General features: G+C 34.9%; 1 pseudogene; it reads right to left on the reverse strand.

The window, feature by feature from the left end:
* Positions 1–524: 524 nt before the first annotated feature.
* LOC149143119 (phospholipase A1-Igamma1, chloroplastic pseudogene) lies at positions 525–1,643 on the reverse strand (annotated as a pseudogene).
* Between the last annotated feature and the right edge of the window lie 21,761 nt (positions 1,644–23,404).

Consider the following 23,404-nt stretch of genomic DNA (forward strand, 5'->3'; position numbering starts at 1 on the left):
CTTGATCTTGCTGCTGGTGCTGCTACCAGAAGGGGAATCCGAAGTCGCAGCAACTGGAGCAGACATCCATGACAGCCCTGGCATGTAGCGCGGAGCCTGCAAATACGCATTGAAGAAGTCTTTCTCTGGAAGCTAATGGAACGACAAAAATTGCCTTCGATTCTGATAGAGTCAAATAACTGGTTTTATCCCCATGGCATCTCGACATTTATCCTTGGCACTTCCATAATGAAATAGGTCAGAATCATTTTATTACACGTTAATTGATAAAAGAGAAAGGGGTTAGATTCTGATAGAGGGATCTAGGCAGTCTTATAATACAACCACTTGTGCTGGTCACGTGATTGGCTCAAAAAGATCACATCACATGATTTGCTCGAAGAAAGCTCATGGTGATAATAAAGTCTTCGAAAAAATTCAGTCAGTGATCTTGCTGGTTCACGGGGGTTTCGGAGGAGTCAATCAGTCATCTTATTAGTTCTTGTTCTCCTGTAGGTGCTGCCCCGAAAAGCGAAATTCTAGGATCAGTGAGCCACAGCAAACGGAGCAGGGTCTCTATTCCCTGAAGATTTGAAAGGTTTGTCGTTCCCGACATAGCCGTCAATTAGATGAAGATAATTCTTTAAACTGTGGGCGTAAGCGGGATCAATATTATGGAGCTCTCTCAGAATGGGAGAGTCGTTATTATTCAAAACAATTTTCACGCCCACGTGAAAATATGTCCAGGGAAACCAATCCAACATTTGACTCAACCATGTCCAACAGTTCTCGTTGAAAACAAGTCCAGGAACTTTGGGAACAATATCGTTCTTGTTCACCAACCACAACACCTTCACTCCCACCTCCGCCATTCGCAGGGCGAATGCTCTATTCCCAACGCGTGGGCTCGCGACTGCAAACACAGTCACAGGTATAGGTTGTCCCGGCAAATTTGTGTTAAGGTTTTTCTTAACGTCATATGAGCTTAAGGTTGCGAGAGCAACTCCTAAGCTGTGTCCAGTTAAAGTTACGCTCAAACTTTCTTCCTTGTATTCATCTACCAGTCTTAAAATTTCTAAAATAACAGTATCTCTTGCAGATATTGAATTGTCTCCATGAGAAGTGTAACAGCTGAAAAATCCCTCCTCCACTCGGACGCCGTTGTCGTTGAAAGGAGTAGTAGACGATAATCCGGCTCCGATGCGCTTGTGTTTGAGAGGAGTAATTGATAATCTGGCAGGAACTAAAATATCTCTTGCGTCCTCTATCCATTCCTGAGCCGTTTGGGTTCCTCTCCACGCTACTACAATATCCCGCCGTCCTAGTCTTCGTATCTCTTGAGTATCTGTGCAAACTGCAATAAACCCAATCCACACAGATTGCTCTATTTTCCGCCCTAAGATATCTATGTCCGCATACAAATATTTGGTCACTTTATAGCCCTTGGGGTAATACTGGGAATCACCGGCCATTTCACTGCTATCGAACAATTTATCAGGACTATACTTAGCCCCACCATAACCATTCATCAAAAGTTCACTATCAAACGCATCGTAGCACAACTCTGCAAAATCACCATATCTGAGAATCTCAGCTTTGAATACTGGATTAATGGGATCTAATAACCCATTCCATGACTCTGCTCCTTCAATATCTTGCCACATATCTACAAGCGCTATGTTTTCGTATCAGCCCATCTCTTTTACTAGTGGGTGTCTTGAAGAACAGGCAATCGATTTTCGGTTTTGGGTCCAGATCAACTTTTTATGGAGAAGAGTGCCCTTGCTGCTTGAAGCTGTAAGGAATGAAGGGAGCATCTCCATCCTTCGTAGTACTGAATACAGGTGATCTATGAAGCGATACATGAATTTCTGAATCTCAATGTCCTCAAGTATAAAAAGGCCGGATATCTTAAAAGACAGTTCTGCTTCTGTGGTTTTATGCAAGTTGTTAGCTTAGTTTTTCTGATGTGCAATGCCAATCGCAATATGTGTATCTTACCAGAGCTTGTTACGCGTATATATATCGATACCATACACGAAATTCATTAGCAGCAGCAAGCGGATTGATTTCCTGGATTCGAGGTGTTGAAATCGTAATTTCAACGCTGCCTACGTACACAGCCCAAAACCACCGAACGAAACCATAAAACCGCCAAGGGATATCGCACCGCCATCCAACGAAAAGCAGTTTCCGTATATTGGCCTCCGATGCATTTTGGTGCAGGCACGTGGCTCTCGCCTGACGTAAGCAACTCTGACATATCGGGAGCTATCGTTCACTCAAGTGAGGGCTTCCGATATCTTTGTCCACCGTCCGATTTAATTGATTGTTCTCCGCCGTTGATCGATTGAACCTGCATACGACCAGCATTAAATCAAGTTGCGTGGAGTGTTCCTCAATTTTCGTTGACCATACTTCTTTTAATGCATTGTCATAGGATTAGGTGAATACTTAAGTTTCACATACGGCACGTGAAGTTTTCTTTTATATGTGTTAGTTGTATGTTTTAATATGTTTTTTTTGTATTAAGTTTCATATATATGAGCCATGTAAAATGTGCTCAATGTTGTTGCGTTGACATTTTTTTTGTATGCCACACGGGAGGTAAAGAATGTTGGTGTTCGCAGCAGCGTGAAAGAGAACCAGAGGGTGTATGCACAGCAGTGCACAAGAAATATTTGGTAATGTTTTGTCTTGACCCTTTGTAATGGAACGGTGAAAACGCAAGGTGAAATGAGAACAAAGCCCGTAATGTTTTATGTGCTGAAGGTTTTGTAAAATCCATGAGCGTATAATGAATTTGTTTTACAGCAGTAAACTTATGTAAATTTTTATATTACAGCAGTAAAGTTTTTTTGGCAGTGAATGTAAAAGGGGATTTACAGCAGTAAACCCAGTTCAGTAAATTCTTAGAATTTTTTTTATGGTGGTGAAATACTCTGTTTCTCAGTGAAATTTTTTTTACCTCCCTGTGCACAAAAAGGATCCTGGAACAAAGGAAACAGAGCATTGCCTCTGTGTTTAGTTTGAATCTTGGTTTTTGGTATTTTTCTCCATGTAAAAATACCCAACAGTGGTATTAGAGAAGGACCAAGCTCTTTAAAGAAGTTAAAGAAGCTGAAGGGAGAAGGTTGTTGCTGCAGCAAAACTTCTCAGGCAGACAGAAGACTCAGACAACAAAGGATTCAGGTATTTCAAAAGTTTTTTTGTGTTGCTGAAGAAACAGTCAGTTGTTTTTAAACATACACAGTCAAGGAATGGCTAGCACAAGCACTGGTATGGGTATGTTTAACACCCAGCTCCCACAGTTTAATGGGAAGAACTATGACTACTGGTTAATAACTATGAGAGCCCTGTTTGCCTCTCAAGATTTATGGGAAATAGTTGAGGAAGGTTTTGAAGAACCAGCAGATGAAACTGAGTTCAATGCATTAACTCAAGGAGAGAGAGATCTCCTGAAGAGCAATAGGAAGAAGGATGCAAAGACCATTTTATTGTTGCATCTAGCAGTAGACTAGAGTATATTTCCAAGGATAGCAGCAGCTAAAACATCAAATGAAGCATGGAAAACCCTCAAGACAGCCTATCAAGGCATGGAGAGAGTGAAGACAGCAAAACTACAATTGCTGAGAAAGGATTTTGAAAACTTGAACATGAAGGAGTCAGACAACATTGAATCATTCTTCACTAATGTGATTGGTGTAATCACACAAATGAGAACTCATGGAGAAACAATTGAAGATAGGAGGGTTGTGGAGAAAATATTGAGGGTCTTACCCTCAAGGTTTGATGCCATAGTCACCACCATTGAAGAGACAAAGGATCTCTCAAACTATTCAGTTGATGAGCTACATGCATCACTGATAACACATGAGCAGAGGTTGAGTAGGAATGAAAACTCATCTCTTGAGCAAGCCTTCAAGACCCAGATGTCCTTTGGAAGAGGAAGAGGTCAAGGAAGAGGAAACAAAAGAGGAAGAGGCAAAAGCCAAAACAGAGGTGGAAGGAACAACCCATCAAATGCACAAGAAAGAGGCAGCAATTCAAATCAGAACCAAGGTCAAGGCAGCAGCCAACAAAGAGATCAGTATCAGGCTCAAGGACAAAGGTATGATAAATCTAATGTTCAATGCTATTATTGCAAAAAGTATGGACATTATGCTAGTGATTGCAGAAAGAAACAACATGATAAGAACAGCAGACAAAATGCAAATGTTACAAGAGAAAACAGCAGTCAAGAAAATGTCCTGTTAGCTTGTAACATGGCTGAAACACATAGTGAGGACATATGGTTTTTAGACTCAGGTTGCAGCAACCATATGACAGGGAATATAGCCCTCTTTTCAGCCTTAAATCAGAATTTGAAATCAGAGGTCACTCTAGGAACTGATAGCAAAGTGTCTGTTATGGGAAAAGGGGAGGTAAAAATATTTACAAAACAAGGAGAAAGGAAAACCATAGCAGATGTCTACTATGTCCCCGGAATGAGATGTAACCTCTTGAGTGTTGGACAGCTTGTCCATAAGGGTTACAATGTTTACTTTGTAAATGATGTGTGCACCATCATGGATATACCACCCAGCAAAAGATGCATTGCTGAAGTGAAGATGACAAGGAACCGGATGTTCCCTCTCTGGATCAGGGCAGACATGAAGAACAAAAGGGAAATGGCAGCAGTCACCCAAGAGGCCTTCCAAAGCGTGCCAAAGGATGAAAATTGGTTATGGAACTTGAGATTTGGTCATCTGAATTTTGGAGGCCTAAATTTGTTGAGTAGAAAAGGAATGGTAAAGGGATTACCATTGATAGGGAAGCCGGACAGCCTTTGTGAAGGTTGTATATTGGGCAAACAACATAGAGAGAGTTTTCCATCAGGGAAAAGTATAAGGGCAAAGACACCCTTAGAGATTATCCACTCAGATTTGTGTGGACCAATGCAAGCTCCATCATTAGCTGGCAGCCTATATTTCTTGACATTCATTGATGATTTTACAAGAAAGACTTGGATATATTTCCTCAAGAACAAAAGTGAAGTCTTTAAGAAATTCCAAAACTTCAAAGCACTTGTGGAGAATCAAAGCGGGCTGCACATAAAAGTATTGAGAACTGATAGAGGAGGTGAGTATATCTCAAATGAATTCCTAAAGTTTTGTAGAGAAAATGGAATACATAAACAGTTCACAACTCGGTACACCCCACAGCAAAATGGAGTTGTTGAAAGGAAGAACAGAACCATCATGGAGATGGCAAGGAGCATGTTGAAGGCAAAGCATTTTCCAAATGAGTATTGGGCTGAAGCTGTACATTGTGCAGTTTATATATTGAACAGGTGTCCTACAAAAGCAGTCTTGAACAAAGTGCCAGAAGAGGCATGGAGTGGGAGAAAGCAAGGAGTCACCCACATGAGAGTTTTTGGATGTGTGGCCTATGCACACATTCCAGATCAGCTAAGGAGGAAGTTGGACAGCAAAGGGGAGAAATGCATCTTCATTGGATACAGTGATGAATCCAAAGCCTACAGGCTGTACATCCCATCTACCAAGAAGTTCTTTGTAAGCAGGGATGTTCAATTTATTGAAGAGGAAGCTTGGGATGGAAGCATAGAGAAAACAGTGAATGTTAAAAACTGTTTGTCTCATGATGAAGATGAAGAGGAGGTGGCTGAAATGAATCCCCAAACAGTAGCGCCAACACAAGGACAGCAAGGTACACCATTGAGGATCAATGAGAGTGCTTCTCCAAGCACACCACAAGGAGGAAATTCAAGTGCATCTTCAAGCACTTGCACACCAAGTGAAAGAGGTAAGAAGTTTAGAAATTTAAGTGACATTTATGATGAAGGAATGAATTCTTTGTTTGCCTTGTATTGTCATGTTGATGATCCTATTCATTTCGAAGATGCAATTAAAGATAGGAAATGGATAGAAGCTATGGATGAGGAGATGAATGCCATAGAGAGAAACAAAACATGGGATTTGGTTGAGCTACCAAAAGGCAAAGAAGTCATTGGTGTGAAATGGATCTACAAGACCAAGAGCAATGCTGAAAGGAAGATTGAAAGGCATAAAGCAAGGATGGTTGTCAAAGGCTACAAGCAGCAGTATGGGAGAGATTATGAGGAGACTTTCGCACCGGTTGCAAGAATGGAAACAGTGAGAGCAGTGCTGTCCATAGCAGCACAAAACAAATGGAAAGTCTACCAAATGGATGTGAAATCAGCATTCCTAAATGGAGTGTTAATGGAAGAGGTCTATGTGGAACAGCCTCTCGGATATGAGAAGAAAGGTGAAGAGCACAAAGTGTGCAAATTGAAGAAAGCTCTTTATGGGCTGAAGCAAGCGCCAAGAGCATGGTACAGCAGGATAGATTCATATCTATTGGATAATGAATTTGACAAGTGTGAAGGAGAACCCACAGTCTACATCAAAGAAAAGGATGGTAAAATTTTAATTGTTGTCTTGTATGTAGATGATGTTATTTTCACTGGAAATGATATGTATCTTATTGAGAATTTTAAATCAGTCATGAAGGATGAATTTGAAATGACTGACATGGGTTTCTTGAGATACTTCTTAGGCATAGAAGTAGATCAAAATGAAAAAGGAATTTTTATCTCACAAGCAAGATATGTAAATCAAGTATTGAGCAGATTTAACATGCAAGAATGCAAGGCAGCGATCACTCCCACAATAATGGGATTAAAACTCAGCAGAGAGGACAGCAGCAAGGATTTTGATCCTAGTTTGTACAAGAGTATTGTTGGTAGCCTTATGTATTTAACAGCAACTAGGCCTGATTTAATGTATGCTGTTAGTTTGATTTCCAGATTTATGGAGAGGCCGAAGGAGGCACATTGGCAGGCAGCAAAGAGAATTTTGAGGTATGTCAAAGGCACCAAAATGTTTGGAATTTTATATCATGCCTCAGAACATTCAGATTTGGTTGGATACACTGACAGTGATTGGGCTGGAAGTGTAGATGATCGGAAGAGCACTTCCGGTTATGTTTTTCATATGGGTTCAGGAGCCATCTCATGGGCTTCTAAGAAGCAGTCCATTGTAGCATTGTCTACAACAGAGGCTGAATATGTGGCAGCTACAGCAGCAGCATGTCAAGCAGTGTGGATGAGGAGAATGTTGAGAAGCTTAGGCCAAGAGCAGGCAAAAGCGACAGTCATCTTTTGTGACAATAGCTCAGCTATTGCATTGTCAAAGAATTCAGTGTTTCATAAGAGAACGAAACACATTGATACAAGGTTTCACTACATCAGAGAATTGGTGAACAATGGACAAATTGTCTTGGAACATTGCAGGACTCAAGAACATGTTGCGGACATCTTGACAAAGCCACTGGATCAGAAAAGCTTTGAATTTTTGAGGAAGTTTCTCGGTATGACCGAATGCCCATGTGTTGAAATTAAAGGGGAGTGTTGAAATCGTAATTTCAACGCTGCCTACGTACACAGCCCAAAACCACCGAACGAAACCATAAAACCGCCAAGGGATATCGCATCGCCATCCAACGAAAAACAGTTTCCGTATATTGGCCTCCGATGCGTTTTGGTGCAGGCACGTGGCTCTCGCCTGACGTAAGCAACTCTGACATATCGGGAGCTATCGTTCACTCAAGTGAGGGCTTCCGATATCTTTGTCCACCATCCGATTTAATTGATTGTTCTCCGCCGTTGATCGATTGAACCTGCATCCAAACCAACATCAAATCAAGTTGCGTGGAGTGTTCTTCAATTTTCGTTGACCATACTTCTTTTAATGCATTGTCATAGGAGTAGGTGAATACTTTAGTTTTACATACGGCACGTGAAGTTTTTTTTATGTGTTAGTTGTATGTTTTAATATGTTTGTTTTTGTATTAAGTTTCATATATATGAGCCATGTAAAATGTGCTCAATGTTGTTGCGTTGACATTTTTTTTGTATGCCACACGGGAGGTAAAGGGTGTTGGTGTTCGCAGCAGCGTGAAAGAGAACCAGAGGGTGTATGCACAGCAGTGCACAAGAAATATTTGGTAATGTTTTGTCTTGACCCTTTGTAATGGAACGGTGAAAACGCAAGGTGAAATGAGAACAAAGCCCGTAATGTTTTATGTGCTGAAGGTTTTGTAAAATCCATGAACGTATAATGAATTTGTTTTACAGCAGTAAACTTGTGTAAATTTTTATATTACAGCAGTAAAGGTTTTTTGGCATTGAATGTAAAAGGGGATTTACAGCAGTAAACCCAGTTCAGTAAATTCTCAGAATATTTTTTATGGTGGTGAAATACTCTGTTTCTCAGTGAAATTTTTTTTACCTCCCTGTGCACAAAAAGGATCCTGGAACAAAGGAAACAGAGCATTGCCTCTGTGTTTAGTTTGAATCTTGGTTTTTGGTATTTTTCTCCATGTAAAAATACCCAACCCGAGGTTAGTAAATTTGACACGGTTGCATGAGGCCAAAGGATTGACTTTGACTATGAATCGTTTACATGGTATTCCTCTGCCTTCAGATTTTAAACTTTTAATCGTTCAAACGTGCGCACGTCTTTTTCAGGTTCCCCACTCCCTTCACCCAATTCTAAGGGATTCCAAGCAAAACGATGAGATAAGAAAGTTAATCGACATCCTTCTCCCATATCATTGGAGATCACCGGTGTTCTTCCTCGGAACAATAGTTTATTAATTTTTTTTTCAAATCACTCTGTTCCACGTTTTTTCATTCAAATCACGCTGTTCAACGGTAATCTCAATAAGAGAGTTTGCTTTTTTGTTCAACGGAGAAGGTCGTTGAATTTGTCAAATCTGTTTTACAGTTACCGTGACTGCCCCTACTATCAATAGGAGACTTGTCCAATGATAATCTTAACGGTAATGTTATTAACAGTGTTTGTTTCTTTCGGTCAATTGAGAAGGTTGCCGAATTTGTCAAATCTATTTTGCAGTTCCGTGGCCACAGCCGGTATCATGAATTAAACACACGTTCCTGTTATTAATAGCTCAGCCGTTCAATGGTAATCTTGATAACAGTGTTTAGGTATTCAAGTCAAATCAGAATTTTGTTTTATTAATAACTCGCTTGTTGAATGGAAATCTTCATAACAGTGGTTCCTGATTTGGTCAGGCCATAATCGGTATTGGAAAATAATAACAGCGAGTAAAGTGGATAAGAATCTAACTCAATTGTTTGACATAAAGTCGATAAGAATCTAGAAACACAATTAGATTCTGAATATTTTTTTTTAATTTTAAAAAATCAATAAGAATGTGAATTTTTTTTTTGAAATTTTAGAAACACAATTACAATGTGAATAATATTTTTTAACTTTTATATTTAATTTAGAATGCGAATAATATATCTTTTAGTTCTATATTTAATTTAAATGTATTATATGTTTTAAGTTAATAAACCATAATTGTCACATGGATACTAGTTGTGAGGTGGGTAATAAAATTTTTAGATATAATATTAAAATTTTAATTAATAAATAATAATTGTTAAGTGGATAGTAGTTGTTAGGTGGATAATAGAAATTTGACTTGTATAAAATATTTTAAAATATAATATTTATATTACTATATACTAATCAAAGGTTGATATGATTAATTAAAAAAAAAATATTATACGAAATTATTTGTGGTTTTTTGGAATGTGATGTTGATAAGTCATAATATTACCCAATGGTATTGTAAATATCTATAGTCAATAATCTTGTTTCATACTTTCATAAATGTATAGATGTTTAACTTTGTTCTATATATTTTTTTTAACTTATCTAGCTTATATATCAATTATTTTTACAAGTAATAATAATAATACTAATTTAAAATAAAGTTATATATATATATATATATATATATATATATATATATATACTTCTCTGATATGAGATGTACCATATAGTAAGCATTTTGATACTTTTTTACCAATTGATCCTTACAAGTGTTTATCATCTATTCAATTTATATGACATCCATTGTATATATATATATATATATATATATATAATTTGTTAATTAATTTTTATGTTTTAAAAAATTATAAAAAAATATTATATTAAAGAAATTGTCTAAACATTACATTAATTATGATATTTTAAGATTGCAGGTTATCACTCTTGAGCTATTAAAAACGTCCAATTCTATCATATATTTTCAATAACACCAACCTAGATCCATCTTAATTTGGGATCTACCATACCCATTTCAAATCTCTTTTCACTTTAAAAGTGGTTTGCAACTCAAGGCATTTGATTCCTTCCGGGGGTTTGGTACACTACGTATTAAGATGTATATAGGTTTTTTTATTATTAATTATAGATATAAATATAAATATAATTATTTCTTTTATATTTTATAATTTTATTTAATTCTATTTTTATCAAGTCAAAATGTTAAGGATTACATCTCTACTATACTTGGACCAAATGTTTATATAGGAGTTATGTTTAGTTATGAACCTCAAATATAAAGAAAAATTGTAATAAAAAGTGGATAGGTGAGGGGAAATCTTAGATAAAATATAATATTGCAAGTTTCCCAATCTTTATTTGCCAAACTTCGGGGGAGGGGGGGAGGGGCAGAATACTAATTAAAATGTAATATTATTACATTTTACATAATATTTCCCATCACCCCAACCTAAATATCAAATCTTACTTAGTACTTCACCTAACCAATGTTAATTTTGTAATTAAGTTTGTTTACTTTTAAACTTCAAATATGATGAAAAATTACAATAAGAAGTGGACTAGTGGAGGTAAATACTCCATGAAATGTAATATTATAGTATTATGTTTTACACAATATAAATTAGTAAAAATTGGATGGGGGTAGGCAAAAATATTAAGTAAAATGTAATAATTACATTTTACCTAATATTTCCCCACCTCCTGCACTCACCCTAGGTCACTTTCATAGCTAAGATTATTCAATTATTATTAATATTAGACATAAATCAAAAGAATATATTACAATTATTATATTATAGTGATTGTCAAAGAATCCATTAGAATGAAGAAGTAACTATTGTAAGGGACATGTTGCGAGTTAAGGGGAAGGGTCCTAACCAACAAATGAAATACAGACCTTTGATGCTTCTATACATATCTACACATTATGTATTCACCCATTCAATAATAGAAACAAAGCATAAAAAAGATGCAGGGCCACCAAACATATCCAAACAATTTCCCAATACGAACATATCCTTAAAAAAAATTACCTTTACAAGCTACATGAATTCAATGCCATCATTTTCTAAAGGTAATTATGCATCTAAATATTTGCATTACATTATGTTATGTTATGCCTAGCATATTGGCCTAGAGAATGCCTCTTAGCCTATTAAAAGATGAATAATTTTGTTTAAAAAATGAAAATATTATTCTAAATTTTAAAATAAAAATATTATATTTTAAAATGTTATATTCAAAATCTATAGTCCAAAATGGTTAAAAAAAAATTAACAAATAAAACGCTCTGACACTCCATAAGGGTTTTGGTAGCACTAGGGTTTGGGGCCACCTGATACCACGTAGCAGGCTCTCCTCCTCACTCACGCATCTTTCACCGCTCCCTGACATCGTCCTTTGACTGAGCGAGCACATGTTGGGCCCTCCCAGGTGAGGGAGATCAACCCCCTCCTTCAGATCGGTACTACCCGGTGCACACCGAACACACAATGATTGATCTTCTAGTTTAGGGGAACATAAGTTTAAAAAAACTGAAACACCTCCTCTGAGAGCTTAATGGAAGTCCCAAATACAGGGTCAATGCATTCCAAAATATGCAAAGAATCCATGAGTGGTGATCCCTAACCATCGCCTAGAACAATCTCGATAATTCATGCAGGATCATGCCATAATCTATAAATTTGTGGGAATTTGGCCCAGAGAATCGAATATTCTTTGATGGATCAAAATCAAGTGGTAGATGAAAGCTCCTTTTGATCTTCGTCTCTGCGCCAAGGTTTTCTTCACAGTGATCTTCGAAAATCTCGATGACCATAAGTGCATTTTGCACAATGGACCATATTTCATGAACAACGTTGAGTTGTTCATGAGGCACTAGCAACCCTGCTACAGCTTGGAGAACGAACAATCTTTAGCTACCCCCATATGTGTCTCACTGTACTCTCTGCCAGAGGATTTATGGGAATGGATATTCTGGAAACAATTGGAAACTCCATAGGTGACTTTGTCGAATTCTCAAATATCACCAGGCATCGATCATTCTCCTCCTGCGCTCGAATTGTGTCTACATGAACATATCACAATCCCTCTTAGAGTCTATGGAAATAGAGTACCAAGATGAAATCTGGTCCCATCGTCGAATCGGGTACCAATCCCTGCAATACAATATGTTGGCAACACTCTTTACCGCTGCGGTACTTATTCTCTCTTTCGGCATTGTTTAACTCACCAAGAGGCTGAAAAAGCATTAAATGATTTCCATTCTAGAGCATGTGGTGGTCATTTGTTTGGGCATGCCACTACCCAAAACATATTACTTGCTAGTTATTTTTGGCCTTCCATGTTTAAATATTGCATAATTGCAGTTGGAAAATGACATAATTGCCAGGTCCATGATCATAAGATGCCAGTGCCTCCATCTCCTCTTCACCCTATTATAGTTGTTGGTCCTTTTGCGAAATAGGGGATAGATTTCATCACCTGTAACCCTCACTTGGTCGGGGGGCATGGCTATATTATCCTTGGAGTTGATTACTTTATGAAACTGGCTGAAGCAATGCCTACATATAAAGACAATGATGAAACTGCAACAATTTTGATTTTCAATCATGTGATTGTTCGGTTTGATCTCCCACAAGCTATTGTTACGGACCATGGTGGTCATTTTGTAACTTTCTAAACACTGAACTACCAAAACATCTTGGCCTACGTCGTGATAGCTTTACTCCTTATTATCCACAAGAAAATGGTGGAGTCAAAGCCTTCGATACAATTTTAACAAACATGATTAAATGGGTAATTGGTATTCATAAAGGAAACTCGCATACCATGCTTTCTCCAGCACTCTGTCCATGCCGTACTACCACAAAAACATCTATGGATTTTACTTCCTTCCAAATTGTTTATGTCTTGGAGGCATTATTTCCGCTTGAATGTGAAATTCCATCTTTGAAACTAGCCATCGAATTATTACCAGCTACCTCTGCAGAGGAAGAGCGTTTTTTACACTTAGCACGTTTAGATGAAACTCGCTTTGAGGTTGCATTGGCTAGCGAGGCTCACAAAAAATGAGTTAAATATCAATTTGATCAAAATGTGAATCCTCGTTCATATGCATAAGGTGACCTAGTATTAGTTTATGATCAATCTCATGACAAGTTAGGTGCAAGAAAATTTGAGCCCATGTGGCATGGCCCTTACATTATAAAATGTGTATTAGCTAAAGGAGCATATGAGCTGGTGGATTATCATGGTACTCCTTTATGAAATCCTCGAAATGGTCTTTATGTAAAGAAATATTATACATAAAATATTTCGTGGAGATTTGTACATTATTTGGTAGTTTTTAGGTGTGTGAAATAGCTTATATTTTACAATTTCTTGCTACTTCTCCTGCTTATCTTATTTTGTGCTTGATTTGTAGATCTCAATGTTCGCTCAAACTTACGTTGGATTTGTTGATGGTGCTAGTCATATAACTCAAAATTTGTCTTTTGCAACCTGGGTTATTTATTCACCGAGTGATGAGTTAGTCTCTATTCATGGAATATGGCTCAATCAAACAACAAATACTATAGCAGAACATAGTGTAGTTATTGAACTATTATATGATACCATCTCATTTGGTATTCGATGTTTGATTGTTAGGTTATATTCGCAACTTGTAGTATTACATTTCAACAATGTGTATGTAGTAAGAAGTTCATCAACGTTAAGAATTTTTTTACAGGTCTGTCTTTTGGAAAGGCAGTTTGATTACAGTAAATATCAACACATTCCAAGAAATTCGAACACATAAACTGATGCAATAGCTAATCATGTGTTAAATAGACATTTGCTACATTTATAAAGTAAAAAAATATTCATCCACATACCGATCAAATATAAGTTGGAATCAAAGTAGTAGTCTTCATTAGTATAAAGTTGGTATAAACCTACACCATACCAACATGTCATCCGAGGAAATAAGGCCCCGTGGCCTTTATTATCCGAATATGTCAATACAAAAATCAAAATGTGACCCAAATAAATAAACAACTAAGCATGATTATGCTCATGATAGAAAACTATGGCACGGTCAACCCGACACAACAATCACCTAAGTGGTCCTGGAACTCCAACCATGTGTCGTTGGTATCAAAGAGGTATATCATCTACCTAGTCTGTTGGATGTCTAAATTCAACCTCTCGAGGTTGTGTTCTAGCTCTGTTAATGCCTCCACTGCATCTAGGTTAGTTGTCGCAACTATTATAGGCTCCTCACCTCGCCTGTCAAAGTGTCTTAGCCTTGCTGGTCGGATTAGGCACACATCTACATATGCATTTCAGATAATTAGCCTTTGAAGATTAAAAAACACATAAAATATTAAAATTAGAAAAAAATATCAAAATATCAAAATTATTACTTAGGTCGCCCCACTACACTCCTATTGGATGTGGGATATCAGGGTCACCTATGTAATCCATCACCACATATGGTAAGTCATCAATATAAATGATTTGTTGACCCAACTAGAAAAATAAACTCAGGGGTATATCTCACCACCAGTCCATCACCTCCATGAAGCGCCATAAGTGGGGCCCATCTCAGCATATGTGGATCTTTGGGACCTCCCTCATCCGCTAAAATTTTCTCTCGCCAAAGTTGTGGAATCCTCTCTAGGGAAAAAGAAACCAAAATTTCACCATAACTGAAGTTCTTCAATTTTTCATATTTGCATCTGCTTAGCTATCCTTTCATGTGCATAACCACTGCATCCAACCAGTTAAATACCGTGGATTCCCGACATTCCATGGCAGTCTGCATCTATGCCCGTGTGGTCAAATGAAGAGCTGTGCTACCACACAATTTGATGACAGTAAAAACTACGGTCCTCAAAGGCAGGATCCTAATGGTCTGAATGCCAATATTGCCATCCTTGAGTTGTGCGCTCCCACAAAAACATCGTAGGTACCCATCAATAGTCTCTCCATCTGTTCTCTGCCCAAATAAAGAAATATCATCTCCTCTAAGAGAAATCCCAGTCAGGAAGTAGATGTCATCAACATCAATGGTAACACGATGATCTCTGATCACAAATCATTGTTCCTGGTCATTCTAGGTCCTTACCAACCATGTCATTAGATCTACCTAAGCTTTCATCCTAGGAAAGCCAATTTTTCAAAAGGCCATAGGTTCTCAAAGACTGCAAAGTAGTTGGATTTGCTAAAGCTGCTAAATCAGTGGCTTCATGTTCTCTCTCCCTCCATTCCGTTTTGGAATAATCAATAGACATGAAATAACATTTAAAAAGAGTTAGAATCAATCTTGAAGGCAAAAAGCTCATTTTTTTGGGTTTATTTTAATTGTTTAAAAAGTCTTGGTGTCTGTGTTGCCGGTCTTTTATAAATAGGGTGCAACTGCATAGACTTATAGGAATATTTCCACATAGGTTGCACTTTTCTGTGTCTAAAAGATTATCGGCCTGCACTAACCTGATGGAGACAGCCCACGCAAGGCCAAGGGAACATATTTTGACAAAATCTCTCCAAAAAAATATTGCAAGCCTAAAATGAAAATCTGAATAGATGAAACGATAGATCATCAGGATATCTCTCACCTCGAGGAAATGGTACGCAATTTCATCCACCGGTTGGCTCAAAATTAGTCTCGGAAGTTCGTTGGTAAAAATGCCCATTTTATCTGCTCTCAAATGGTAAAAATTGAATTAATTTTTCAAATTTTATAGGTTTTTGAGAAATTAAAATATTATTTTTTATGATTGGGACCTTTAAAAGTGAAAATTTTATGTTTTTTCCCTAATACAGATCAATTATGATGATTTATTGAGTTTTAAATGTGTAGAACATGTTACAACATAAAAATTAATCATTTTGACTATCAACAAACCTTTATTACCTTTCATGCTTTTAAAAAATTACGAAAAGTGAAATCATGGTGTCCTCTTTGAGCCCTTCTCAAACTCTTGAAATATGGAAATATAAAAGTAAATGAACAATAGTCCACTCAGTATAAGTTCATGCCTTTTACCCCTTGACTAGAGTCATTAAAATTAAACTGTATAGGACTCGATGATCATAACAAGACCAAACCATTCCTTCTTAGGCTTCGTTAAAAATACTTTGATGGACTCATCTGAAGGATGAGCTTACAAGACAAGCATATGTTATCCTCCTCAAGCTTGTAAGAAATAAAGAGGTACTTGCCAGCAATGGTGGGGGAAAATTGGGAAAAGATGTTCATTTTACATTAATCATAAAGGAAGTATGTCGCTCTTGAATACAACACTTCATCGCACTAGCGTCCGGGTTGGGAAATCCATTTGTCTTACAGTTAATCGAACACCATTGAAAGTCTTCAGCTAGTTTTGAGTATTATTGTTAAGTCAAATGCTGCCAAGTCAATTTTCATGTCATAATGTTTTAAAGAGAAGTTCAACCTTAGTTCATGTTCCTTTTCAAATTTTAGCCTTAAATCATGTCGCCCATCCCCGAATCTATCTTTGTAGGCTATTTTTCAAAAATTGAAACTATGATTTGTGTCACAGGATTTCCTACGACGGGTCACTTCCTATCGACTTCACCTCATTGTCTAGGAAGTTTATCTAGAAACCTTCATTACCTTGAGGCCTGCATGCGTTAATGGTAGGTTTCTCGCCTTCAGCGATAGGTTCCCATCATTGGCCTTCGATCGAATGTTTCTATGAGTGTTTAGATCACTTATTCACACTTTATATATTGTACTTGAAGTACCTTGAGAGCCATTGTCATTATTGGTGGTTTCTCTCGCACTTGTTAACGATTCATATCATTGGTCGGTAATCAAGTGGTTTCTACCATGTTCGACTTCAAGACATTCATTCGCATGGTTAGATTCATATTATGGATAGAGAAGATGAAGATCAAGACCCTAGATCTACTTTCATCAATCCAGGTTGCGAGGAGTTTTATATTCATGATTATGTAGACAAAATCATAAATGGATCGCTGCGTCCATACTGTGTCTACTATCGATATGATTCTGGAGATTTTTCGTATATTCTTTGAGTTAGCATTACTCTGAGGATGGGAATTCGTATAAACCCAAGTCATATAAATCCTAAGATAAATATTATAAACCCAAGGGAATAATATTAAACCCAAGGAAAAATATTATACACCGAAGGAACATAAACCCTAGATAAATATTTGTCACAATCCAAAATTGGAATATGGTTGACCATGGTTTATTTTCATATTGAGATAATGTTTGTTGCAATGCGACGTTGGACAATGGCTGACAATCATTGACCATGGTTGATCTCCATATTGAAAATTATGTGTCACAATGCGATGTTGGACCATGGTTGATTTCCATATTGAAAAATTATTTGTCACAATGCGATGTTGGACCATGGTTGTGACAATGTCACATTGGACCAAGAGACAGTCTTTGTCTCAACGTGACCATGGTTGACAAGGGTTATTGACAATGGTTGACCATGATTGACCATGTTTGATCATGGTTGAGACAACCTTTTTCACAATGCAACATTGGAACATGGTTGACCATGGTTAATTTTCATATTGAGACAATGCTTGCCACAATGCAATATTGGTTGATTTTCATATTGAGAAAATCTTTATCACAGTGGACAATGGTTGACCATGATTGTAAACCCAACGAATTTATATTAAACCCAAATATTAATATTAAAAACCCTGTGAACAATATTATACCCTTGGAATATGAAGCCTTAAATTAATAAACCCTATAAATTATTAATTTATACACATTTTTAATGAAAAATTTCAAAATATAGTGCAAAATCTTAAAAACAAATGAATAATAGATAATGATTTTTTCAAAAGTAAATTCATAAAAAATAAAAAGAAACGAAATAAGAATTTGTAAATTCATAAATTCATTTACTGTAATCTCATTTGAATATATTAAATTTAAGAAAAACATATCATGTGCAACATTATTGATGGAATTTTGAATCTACAAATTTACAATTTTTTTAATGTATGGTATATTTTAAATATATATATATATATATATATATATATATATATATATATATATATATATATAAAAAATCAATTTACAATATAATTCATTTCAAATTTTAAAAATAAAAATACATTTCAAAACATCAACCTTAATTTCTAAATTTCATAATTTATTAATCATGGAGGAACTTATCATGGAACTTACTAATATAAATAATGTACTTCATAAGTAAGATATTTGAATGTCATATTAAGTAAAATATTTCAATGTCAACTAATATGTACAACAAAAAAGAAATAAATTTTCATGGTTAAAACATTTTTAAGAATTTCAAGTAATGTTATTATTTTAATATTGGGCTATATTGTTTTGTTAATTTTATGTTTGAAATGCAATTTCTTTTTTCAAATTTTGCATTTAAAAAAATTACATCAGTCTAAAAACTTCTTAGATTTTAGATTAAAATAGATCAATATTGATCTTTAAAGAAAAAACTAATAAGATCAGCTTGCAATTTGGAAATTTGTTATTAAATGGTTGCTAATAATTCTTTCATGCTACTTTGCCTAATTCTCCATTAATCCTACACTAAAAACCTAGGACAAACCAAATTCATAGTTTAGCTACTTTTATACATTTGTATTTTAAAAGTAAATTAATGTTCCATAGGACACTCCTTCAAACTATTAACATCTAAATAATACTCAATTACCAAATTTACACCCGATACATAATTGATCTTCGTGAGATTCGTTGCATAAGCTGCTCAAAACTTGTACTTCTCATTTGTGCGACGATGCATATTCCTCTTGAGGGTAAATGTCCCATAAGTCGGTCTCATGTTCCAGTATCGAATTCCCAAACTTCTCATAGAGGTTGTCCATGCTGAATTTTCCACTAGAAGACACATGTGGTAGTGTACAAATATAGGTATCTTCCGATACTGGTAAAGTAGCCAAGGAAGTAAGTTGTTGCCACGATTATAGGAAAATACCTTGTTATATATGGTATAGAAAACTTTTTTATTAATCGAAGAAGGCATTTCACTCACAACTTGTAGACCACATTCTTCTAGGGTGAGCAGGAGATTGGAGTAGACAATATGATATTCAAACATGTTGAGGGACATCTTAAACCCATAATGCATGGAATTTATTTGCATCATAGTGAAGACATAGGAAAATACCATGTTATATATTTTCTTATATAGAAATGAATGTTATAAATAATAATGAAAAACTTATCATGGAGGAACTTATTAGAATTTAAATAATCTCAAATCCATAGGAAATTGGTGGGTGGGGGACATGTGGCACGAATATATATTTTTAAATTAATAAAAAGTAATTGACCATTTTACTAAATAAATTTTTCTTATATATAAATGAATGTTATAAATAATAATGAGGAAATTATTAGAATTAGAATAATCTCAACATGGAGGAACTTATTAGAATTGGAATAATCTCAAATCCCTAGGAAATTGGTGGTTGGGGAGCCATGTGGCACAAATCTAACTTATTAAATTTATTAAAAGTAATGGACCATTTTACTAAATAAAATTTGCTTATATATAAATAAATGTTATAATATGATTGAGGAAGTATGAATGTGAATTAGAATTGGAAGAATCTCAATTAGGAACATTATTAATAATAATGATGATCAAATTCTAGCAAATGGCTCATGTTGAGACACAGATAGGTTGCACCAATATATATATATTATTATTAGAATTAATAATCTCAACATGGAGGAACATATTAGAATTGAATCATTTGAAATTCCTAGCAAATGCTTGGTATTGCACCAATCTAACTTTTTAAATTTATTAAAGGCAATGGACCATTTTTCTAAATATATATATATATTTTTATATATAGATGAATGTTATAAATAATAATGACGAACTGATTAGAATTGCAATAATATCAACATGGAGGAACTTATTAGAATTGGAGTAATCTCAAATCCCTAGGAAATTGGTGGGAGGTGAGCCACTTGGCGTTTAAATTTATTAAAAGTCAATGCAACCTAAGAAACTCTGTAATACACTACATCCATTGATAAACATTAAGAATAAGTAGATTCCCCTTGAGAATAAATCTACGCCCTCAATTAAGAAAATTAAAAAATGCAAGAAACCTCCTTCCATCTAAAATTCATATATATACCCTAATAAGTAGATACCCCTTGAGAATCAATCTAGGCCCTCAATTAAAACTAGCAATTGCACTGGAAGTTGTGGAGGAAACACGATCGAGCTTAATTCGAGAAGAACCATCACGTGTAAAAGATGATCGAAGATAAGGATTAGTAAATCAGATGTCATTTAAATGTAGAAGATGAATGATTTACATTATGCAAAATCTTTTTCTTAAGTGTACCATCTTTTGATTATTCATCAATTATTTAAAAAAAAATCATTATTTGGTCTTAGGTTCATCCTACAATCCTAAATGGTACGAATCATAGCATTGACCCTAAGTTTTGGAAATCATAGCATTGAGTTCCTGGTTTTCAAGTTAGTAAATTTGACACGGTTGCATATCAGAGTTTGCTTTTCTTTTTTTCTTTTTCAAATCACTCTATTGAATATTTTTCTCCTCCACGGGTTTTCTTTGTTCAACGGTAATCTTAATAACAGAGTTTTTTTTTTGTTCAACGGAGAAGGTCGTTGAATTTGTCAAATCTATTTTACAGTTACCGTGGCCACTGCCCGTACTACCAATAGGAGACTTGTACAATGACAACTTTACGGTAATTTTATTAACAGTGTTTGCTTCTTTCGATCAATTGAGAAGGTCGCCGAATTTGTCAAATCTATTTTAGAGTTCCGTGGCCACAGCCGGTATTATGAATTAAACACACGTTCAATGGTAATCTTAATAACAGTGTTTCCTTGTAGGTGTGTCGAGCATCAATAGCTCAGCTGTTCAATGGTAATTATGATAACATTGTTTAGGTGTTCAAGTCAAATCAGAATTTTGTTCTATCAATAACTAGCTTGTTTAATGGAAATCTTCATCACAGTGCTTCCCTGATTTGGTCAGGCCATAATCGGTATTGCAAAATAATAATAGCCAGTTATTTTACATCAAGTGGATAAGAATCTAGAAACACAATTAGATTGTGAATATTATTTTTTAAATTTTAAAAAACCAATAAGAATGTGAATATTATTTTTGGAAATTTTAGAAACACAATTATAATCTGAAATATATTTTAACTTTTATATTTAATTTAGAATGCGAATAATATATTTCTTACTTCTATTTTAATTTAAATGTACTATACGTTTTTAATTTGTATAATTTAATAAACCATAATGGATACTCGCTGTTAGGTGGATAATAGAAATTTGAGATATAATATTAAAATTTTAATTAATAAATAATAATTGTCAAGTGGATAGTAGTTGTTAGGTGGATAATAGAAATTTGACTTATACAAAATATTTTAGAATATAATATTCATATTAGTATAGACAAATTAAAGGTTGATATGATTAATTAAAAAAAATGTCATATCAACTAATGTCATACGAAAATATTCATGGTTTTTTGGGATGTAGTATTCATAAGCCATAATATTGCCCAATGGTATTGTAAATCTCTATAGTTAATAATCTTGTTCCATACTTTTTTAAATGTATAAATGTTTAACCTTGTTCCATGTTTTTTTAAATTTATAAATAGTTAACTTATATATCAATTATTTCTACAAGTAATAATAATAATACTAATTATATATATATATATATATATATATATATATATATATATATAATTCTTGCGTTATATGAGATGTACCATGTAGTAAATGTTTTGATATTTACCCTATAAGTGTTCACCATTCAACTTATATGACATCCAATATATATATATATATATATATATATATATATATATATATATATATATAAAATTTGTTAATTATTTTTATGTTTTAATAAATTATAAAAAAAAAAGTTATATAAAACAAAAATAGCCTAAAAATGTAACATTACATTAACTATGAAATTTTTAGATTGCAGGTTATCACTCTTGAGCTATTAATAATGTCTAATTCTATCATACATTTTTAATAACACCAACACAGGTCCATCTTAAGTCGGGATCTACCATACCCTGAGAGGAACCAAATCTCTTTTTACTTTAAAAGTGTAACCAACCTCCTGAGCCTACCCAAAAACTCTCCACTAGGCTCCACAAGTTTAATTTTTTTCCTTTGTTTACGGTGAAAATTCACCCTTAACACAGGTGTTATGTTCCTCTTTATGTCATGACCATTTATTAATTCTACAACTATACTTATCTACATCCTCTTGCAGCTTTTGCAGGTTAGTGATGGGATATTTAGAATTCCTTATGACAAACATGGCATAGATGATTGAACCATAATTAGATGCATTTCCACCTAAATTGTTCTGCATGCCCCATGGTCTTATGCAAATCTTACAACAGAGATACCATCTAATATTAAAATCAGTGGCCATTACCATTATGATCATCTCAGAAGGAAGTCTTAATGAAATCATTATTCTTAATTTACACTGCCATCATCATTAAGCACAATTTTATAATTCTGTGGAAGGAAAACGAGTCCTAACATGTAGCTCGTAACATTCGTTAGTTACTTTTCCCCGTCAACATTTAATACCTTAATTGTAATGCACTTAACCTGATCATGCATCAGAATCATAGTTCACTTGTAAGTATCAATGGACATTAGATTAAGTCTACTGTAGCTAACACGAGCATTGTTTTTCATGTAGAGTCTCACAGGTTTGTGATATTACTATTAAATAACACATAACTACCCAACCCTCATGCATGGCATAGAAAACCATTCCCTTATTAATTATACAGTTAAACATTATTTCATAATTCACTCACATGCATAAGCATTTATCACCTAACAATAAGGCCTGCTATGATAACCATGTTTAGGTTCAATATTTATGAACATACCATAAAGAGGTTAGTACAAGTAGTTCCATCCACATTGATGGCCCCATGCAATCCCTATCAGCAGTAAGAGAATTCCATAGCCACAGTGATAGTAATCCAACTAATAAGCCTCTACCACTAACTTTACTTTTAGAGGTAATAGTGTAACATGCATAAGGATGAAACCATTGACATAGTTACAGATTACACTACCAACATAACTTATGTAATATGAATACAGAATCATTATCAAGATAGCACATAGGTTAGAAGTAATACATATTCACTAT

This window comes from Pinus tabuliformis, chromosome X, assembly GCF_031772625.1.
Source record: "Pinus tabuliformis cultivar Carrire ecotype Pingquan chromosome X, CPIR1, whole genome shotgun sequence".
In the NCBI taxonomy this organism is placed as follows: domain Eukaryota; kingdom Viridiplantae; phylum Streptophyta; class Pinopsida; order Pinales; family Pinaceae; genus Pinus; species Pinus tabuliformis.